The sequence below is a fragment of the Haliaeetus leucocephalus genome, unplaced genomic scaffold, assembly GCF_000737465.1.
Source record: "Haliaeetus leucocephalus isolate CR32 unplaced genomic scaffold, Haliaeetus_leucocephalus-4.0 Scaffold473, whole genome shotgun sequence".
Lineage (NCBI taxonomy): Eukaryota > Metazoa > Chordata > Aves > Accipitriformes > Accipitridae > Haliaeetus > Haliaeetus leucocephalus.
Window position 1 is genome coordinate 5,108,546 of NW_010972909.1, and position 8,519 is coordinate 5,117,064.

Here is an 8,519-nt window from a genome sequence, read left to right on the forward strand (position 1 = left end):
ACCCCCATGTGCTGCAGGGGGACAGCCTGCCTCACCAGGGTCTTCCCCACGGGCTGCAGGGGAATCTCTGCTCTGGCGCCTGGAGCATCTCCTCCCCCTCCTTCTTCACTGACCTGGGGGTCTGCAGGGTTGTTTCTCTTACATGTTCTCACTCCTCTCTCCTGGCTGCAGAATGTGTAGGGTTTTTTTCCCCCTTCTTAAATATGTTATCCCAGAGGTGCTACCACCATCGCTGTTGGGCTCAGCCTTGGAGCTGGCTGTTATTGGCTCTGTCAGACATGGGGGAAGCTTCTAGCAGCTTTTCACAGGAGCCACGCCTGTAGCACCCTCCTGCGACCAAAACCTCACCATGCAAACCCAACACAGTGTGCCACCAACAGCTTTGTCCTCTCACTTACTTCCAAGGCCCAAGAACAATCCCTCAGCTGGTCTTTCACGATAACATAGAGGTAACTCTGTATGCAAAACACTGCACCTCCTTCTCAATGATGCTGGCCAAGCCAGAAAATTAGATACCCTATATTTCATTAACAATACAGAAGAATCATGAAAAAAATTAAGCAATGGAATAGTTTGTTTTGGCTAGGTTTTTGACAGCTCCAAGAATATCCAACTTAGACATGCCAATAGGTTGTTTGATTCATACAAGCTAAAAAGCTGACCTTCTGATGGAAAGGAATAATGGTAATTTGCCCGATTTTTTTTTTCCTGATGCATAAAAGAAAGAGTGCTTACCTGTGCTAAGATACTCCTGCTTCTTTTAGACTTTCAGAACATTTTTTGAGGGTTTTTTTGGGGGGGGGGGAGGCGAGGGGGGGCAGAGCGGGGAGCAGGGAAGCAGAAATAAAGAGATGAATCCCAGCATCATATTAGGCTGGTTGTTTTGGAACAACAACAAAAAAAAAAATCAATTTTACTTTTTCCATGAAGACTTACAAAGAGAAGAGAAACACGTTTTCATGAAACATACAGATTATGCTTTTGTTGAAATTTTATGGAAATCCAGGAAAGGGAAAAATAAAGGACCTCTGGACAGAAATAGGGCTAGAAAAAGTGACAGAATGAGATTCATCTTGGGAAAAAAAACCTAAGCTAGCAAGAACATAGCAGACTGTATTGTGAAATTCAGTAAACTGTGACAGTAAATGAACAACTGCCATCAGATTAACTACAGTGTGAAAAGCTACAAAGAAAAGTTAGGGCAGTTCAGGGTTCGCATGCCACCACACACAGCAAGCTAAGTCTCTTGGCTGTAAACTCTGCTCAGACGACAGCTGAAATGTTATGCTGATATTACTGCACAGCCCATTGTAGAGCCATTAAAAAAAGAGAGAGAGAGAATGAGAGGGAGCAAAGAGCACCTTGTACTGTACATGTCACGGTTAAACCACAAGTACTGTACTATGCACTGTAAATGCATAGGAATACCTTAATAGTACAAGTGTAGTACAATAGTATTTAAATACAGTGCATTTTAAAATATTTATTTTTAAAACACTCAATGTTTGGTTAAAAGTACCAACAAAATACCTCTTTGGTAATAGGAACATTTTCTGCATGGTTTGGGTATACTGGGGTGAAGAGGAGAGAGGAGAAAAGCACACCTAGAACAGCTGTACCATTCCACTCACTTTCAGGATCAAAGAATGATCCTTCACTGGTCCTGTGTCACAGCACAGATACTACTGTGGTACACTGAAGAAAGGACAGAGGGGAAACAGTTTGTAAGATGCAGAAATTCTAGGGTTGCTGGTAAGCACACTCAGCATCCTTCACAGCTAACAAGGAAACACTGAGCAGAAGTCCCATGCTAGCTGAAGTCAGTGGCATTTTTGCCAAACTTGAGAATTCTTACCCTTCATGGTAGAAACTAAGCACTGCCCAGAGCAGGCTCCTAGGGACACTGGTCGCCTTCCAGTACAAGGAAGGACAACGCATTGGAACTGGAGTAGAAAGAGACGGTCCAAGGAAAAATCCTGCACTAGTCAAGAAGGGATGTTGTGAATCACTCTTTACATTCCTATGGGTTCTGAAATGGTTTGAACCCACAGGTTTCAGGAATGGTTACTCTAGAGGAAAGATCATGAACTGACATACACAGTCATTGCCATGAACAGAGGTACGCCCTTCATCACTATCCCAAGACGTGCTTCCAACTTTTACTCTGTGAAGCAGTCCTGTGTGCACCACACACTACAAGCTTCAGAGCTGTTCAGCATATTTCTTTCCAAGAAGCTCTCTCTCACTTGATGTCTGATTATTTTCCTCTCAAAAATGCACTGGGCTCTATTTTTTCCTGACTGACATTTTTATTCTTTCCTGCCCACATTTATAACATCTTCAGTGCCCATTCACTTGCCTTTATCCTCACAGGTCTTTGCCAAACTTTCCAACTTAGAAACAACTACGAGTGTCCTTAATGCACTACCCGACTCCTCTTGCAAATCATAGGGAAAAACTGCATTAAGACAAAACTCTGCCAGGGGTTTCTTCTTTTTAAATCACCACACTATGGATGTGCACACTGTTGCCATTGCTGTGTTTGGTTTGTAGTCCTTAAGGTTCTGCAGCTGCATTAAAATCCACGTTAGCATTTAACCCCCATCAATCTGAACCATTTTTTCCTGTTGGAATACATATGCATGTTCTGGAGACAAGGAGCTGGAACACTGCCAGGATCCATTCATTTTGTAATCTGAGGATATTGACATATGTATTTCCCAAATGTTCTGCATTCATTGAGGTTCTTTCATCTTGCTTTTCATAATTATCTGTGTTTATTCACCCAGGTTTTAAAGTAACACAAACTGAAAATTGCTCAAAATTAATGGGTATGGTCTCCATAGCTAAAGATTGAACAATGTGGTTTCCAGCTTATTCCTGACCATACAGGTTTCACCAGAACTGACTCAGAAATTTTATTTAACTGTTTTTATGAAAGAAAACTTTTCAACTGGAATAGAAATAGTTGGGTGCCCATGTTTTGTTAACCTCCCTATTTTGTATCCTGTGCTGCATAAAAAGCCCTACCGTATAAAGAGCCCTACCATATCCTGGGCTGCATAAAAAGTGTGACCCTTTACTCTCATGAGACCCCATGTGCAGTACTGCATCCAGCTTTAGCGGGGCTCCGGTACAAAAATGACATGGACCTGTTAGAGCACTTCCAGAGGAGGGCCATGAAAATGATCAGAGAGCTAGAACAGCTCTCCTATGAAGAACACAGAGTTGTTCAGTGTGGAGAAGTGAAGGCTTCAGGAGACCTCATTGCAGCCTTTCAATACTTAAAGGGGGCTTATAAGAAAGACAGAAACTTTTTACCAGGGCCTGTAATGATAGGACGAGGGGTAATGGTTTTAAACAGAAAGACGGTAGATTTAGATTAGATATTAGGAAAAAATTCTTTACTGTGAGGGCGGTGAGAGACTGGAACAGGTTGCCCAGAGAAGCTGTGGCTGCCCCATCCCTGGCAGTGTTCAAGGCCAGGTTGGATGGGGCTTGGAGCAACCTGGTCTAGTGGAAGGTGTCCCTGCCCATGGCAGCAGGGCTGGAACTAGATGATCTTTAAGGTCCCTTCCAACCCAAACCATTCTGTGATTCCTCATGTTTTTTGTTTGTTTTTGTTTTTTTTTTTTCCCTCTCCACATAGAGGAAAAAGTAGTGGCAGAAAGATGAACAACAGAGTAGAAATACTGCCATGATAAGCCTTATCCCAAAAAATTACTTTCTTATCTTTCTAACTGTTCTGCAGAAGCCATCTCCTTCCTTCTTCCTTGTTGAGTTATACTTTCTTGTACTGCACCAGGAAAGCTTTTAAGTATTAAAAAATCCTATCGTATATACATAGAAAGGAGAAAGCTTTGAAGGAAAATATTTAATGACTCTTTAATGAGTTTTATCAGCCCAGAAGATAAATGTTGGCCAAGAAAGTTACAGAAGAGGTAGAAAACCTAGAAAAGCATTTGCTAAGCAGAAGCTCTGACTACTGGCCCATTTAATTCTAATCAAGACTGTGGCAATACAGAGGTTAAACTAATGCACATACATTGCTATACATGTTTCTTGAACTGGACACTCTATGCCCTGCTCCAAATCAGAATCCCAACAACAAAATCCCTGTGATCTGGATGAGATTACCTAGTGAGAACGAGAAAGGTGATTTCCATTTTCTAGTTTTTACACCACCTCCCCCCAAAAAAACCACAAACAAGCTTTGCCCGTTAACATTAAACCACTCTCCAAAATCTTGGAAGTAGATCAGCTGTGATTAATTGTTGCTGATTTATGTACACAAGCCAAAATGGAAATGTGTGACAGAACAGGCCTGAGAAAGCACAAAGGAAAGCAAAAGTAGAGATTCACAGGAATCCAGAACTAGCTTCATTCAGAATTTTCTCCAAAAGGTCTCATTTGTTTATTACAAAAGTTTTGATCCTACCACCTTTGTAAACTTTCTCAAGAAAGAATGGTGTTTAGAGTGAGTGAGTCCCAGGCTGTAACTAGTCATTAAAAGGATAGAAAGAAACCATAGGAGCACACTGTCACTATTCTCAGCTCTGCCACCAGCTTTTCTTTGCCGTTTCGTCAGTGTCCTTCACCTTCTGCCTCCATATCTCAGAGGCTGCAGTAATACTATCATGAATTACTCACGAGTTCTTACAAGACTTTGAATTACTTTAAATATAGCAGTCCTCTGATCTCCTCATTTCATATAATGTGTATCCATGCGTATCACTTAGGGCAGGGTGAAAGGAAGAAGAGAACAGCAGGGCGAGGGAGGTAACTACAGAATAATTACTGCCAGTGTGAATGCTCTTCTTAGTCGTTACCCACCTGCCCTTTAAGCAACTGAAGAACGTTTTAAGGCTTTCCAAGTAAGTCAAGAAAGAAAAATTGAGAGGCAAGAATAAAGCAGCAGACAGACAGGAGGGCTTAATTCTATGCAAGTCACCTGTTCCTATTGGAGCGATACACTATGAACAGCATAATTTAAGTGTTACATTTTCAGCTTAAATATGCACATAATTAGCAGTAAGTCCAAACCAGAGTCCTAACTGCTTAGGATACATACAGTCTTTGAAGAAACATAAGGTCCAAATCCTTCTCACCACCCTTAGATGCAGATACTATTCCCACCCACACAAGCTGTTCCTAAAATGCAAGTATCCTCCATGCAGGGGATCTCAGAAAGCAAAGTGGGTTAAGTTTTCTGCTTTTGCCATCTCATTGTCCTTCCTGCATACCGACCTCCTTTCATACTAAAAAAGTTACACTAGCTGTTACCTTCCCAATAAAGAATAAAGGCTATCAATACTTCCCACACAAACTCGAACTATAGGGATGCTCTAACATATACGAAGACCATTACCATTATAACAATCTCTCATGATATTCTCCTACGCCTTACAATTTCTCTTCACATCAGCCAAGATATACTGGTGCCCCAAGGCGGCGTACAAACCAAGTTAACTACACTGAACAGAAGAGTCACATTTTCCTTTGAGGGTAGCTGAGTCCCAAAAGTGAGAAGTGATGTTTTAGTGACACCTATGCACTGTTTCCTTCTCAGTCCCAGAGAAACGCATATAGTTTCCATCACTGTCCACGGTTGGGTGGGGCTTGTATCATGCGTATGTATGTACACGCACAGATATATACACATATATCTAACACAACTGCCGGTATGATTGCCTTCACCAACTCTTCAGCCCTTACAGGTCCTTAACCACCTGTCTCCTAAGCACACACGCACACTTACACAGCCATACAAATAATTCATCTGGTCTGTAAAAAGATGTTGCTAAGGGTATACTTTCTCACAACATCCTCTAGAGCAGGCTGAAGGTGGGCTATAGATTAGATTATTAGCCTATGTGCTGCGAAAGGACCAAAGCAGGTTCCCTTTCAGCCAGAGATGGTACCAGTGCCATGTATTATTATACCACTCTACCTAAATTTGTCAACGCACAGTCGTGGGTCTGACCTGAAAACCTGGCTGCGTGCAGGCAAGGAACAGAGACGCTAAATGGCAAAGCCTGAGCAGGAGCCAGCCTGCAAAAAGTAGATGCACCCAGCGCGCTTAAAGACCGTTGCCACTTTCTGCTCTACCAGTGACCTCTTGTGGGGAGGGTGGAAAACAACAGCCCCCTCTTTCCACACCGCTTTGAGCAACACTCAGGACAAAGGTGTTAAGCAGGAGCCTCGAGTTTACCCATTTAAGGGACCTTCAGTACTTTTGCAAATTGCAGACTGGATGAAAAAATACTGCAAGCTGAGGAACTAGGGATAGGATGAGAAGGAAGATCCTGTCATTGATAAACGGGTAGGGATAAAAATCACTGATGAAACCGAATTACAGTAATTTTGTACTCTGGACTGTATTGCAAAACAAGTGGCTTTTGGGGGTTTTTTTGTTACATTCAAGACCCCTAGAAAAATTGCTTTGGAAGGATAAATAGTGAGAAATCACACTGTATTTTCTACGAGTTAGGAAGCACAAGTGCTATGTAAGGCAAAGTATTGTGGAAAACAAAACTTGCAGCAGCAGCAGCTGAGCACTAATGCGATACTCTGCTTTACCAGTATTCCCATCTGATGTGGCGCAGGCTGCTTAAAGCTAACTTTTCATGGGTATTCATCACCTGCACGTTCTCCCTCTAATGACTGTCTGAATTAAGATCCTGTAGGAGTGATCTGTGGTGCAACTGAAGCCCCTGGAAAAGCTGTGCTTTGAATGGGGGAAAAAAAAAAATTAAAAAAAATAAAATCACTGCATTATGGTAAGCATTCCCAGAATTGGCACCTAACGTTACAGCATTACCTTTAACAGTTTTTTCTGCCTCAGTTTGCCATCTGAAAATGGAAACTGCTTGTTAGCCATGCAGGAATATCATGATAACTGCGTATCTCTGTACTCTATGTGTACTTGTGAAACAGTTCAGAAATACTACTGGTTTTGCAGCAGGATGTAAACAACATGCAATAAATCAAGATTAGGGCCACACATATTAAATAAGCACTAATAAGGCTACTTAATTACAGTTAGGGTCTTATGGATAAAAGCTTGTAGTCAGAAAAATAATAAAAGTTAAGGATCAAATTATTAACAATATCCGCTTCACTTCCAGTCTGTCCTAGCTTTTGAATGTTCGAATTGGCAGATTTATTTTAAAACAACTGAACTTATGTTATCAAAAGAAAAATAAGCAACCCATGAGAGCCAAATTGAATACACAGTAGGCAGGATCAAAAAAACCATATTATCACAAGAGCCTACCTCTTCCCAACACAGTAAACGTTAGCAGCAGTAGGTTTTATATGGAAGAGCAAAATGTGGAAGCTGTTGAAATTTAAGAAACACTTTGCCCAGGAGCTTCCCAGTAGTTTGGCAACGATACAGAAATAGTGAGATTCTGATCTTTGGCTCCAACAATCAGTGTGATTTCACCAAGAAACTTCTGTGCTTTCTCTAACCTTGACCTTTGTTATTTTCAATCTATTCTCTCTTTCCTACTCTCCTTTTTCATCCCATTTCATCCCATTCCCCACTTCAGATTTGCCCTCCACTAGGCTTCTACCTTTGATACCCTTCGTCCAACTTGTCCCAGTTCCTTCCATCCGATTTCACATTCAAAGACAAGTAGTAGGAAGCTTGGAGATGAAAACACAAAATGTTCCGTCACTCATTTTATCCCCTCTCAGCCCCAGTTTAAAACCAGTTTCCCCACCAATCTTAACTCATCCTAGTTAATGTGATTTGTCCTACTCCCAGAACTAGCAGCTCACTCTTCAATTCAAGAAATGTCTTCTTTCACATTTTTAAGCCATCAGAACACTGTACCACATATAGAAGATCTAGATCTCTGCTCTCAGTTCTGTGCACAGACTTTGCTGCACCCTAGCAAACAATGTCCCTGCCAAAATTTAACCAAAATCTTCCAGCAACTCTTTGGATATGGAAACAGAAAGCACAGTTCTTGATCAAATTCAGGCAGGGATCTTTCTTTGATCTTAAAATGACTGAAAATATTTAATCCTGAAGCAAAGCTTATCCTTCTTACCAAAAAAATGACAAAGTCCCAGCACATGAAAGCTTTGAGCATCTAAAAATAATTAGACTTTCTCATTTAAAAATGGAAGAAATGACACATTTCCTCATGTCTATGAGCCATAGCACACACAATTACCACAAGAGATCAGATGACACGTAGTAACTTGTCTAAATGTCTGATTGATGCTCCTTGACCTTAGAAACAGCTTGTGCCGTTTTAGTTGGCATTTTCTGTCATAGTTCTGCTCAGGGCAGAAAACAAAGCTCAGAAAAGTCAAGAACTTAAAAATGGGGTTTTATCTGAGACCTCATAATCTGAATAGGTGGCACTACCAGCTCTCCCTATTGGAAAGGACATGTTCTAGACCATGTAGTCCTGAACTACAATGTACTTCAAATCGCTTGAGCACTTACTAATGCTCACAAGCTCAGCAACAATATGTAAATTTGCTTTCACGACCTTTTAAAG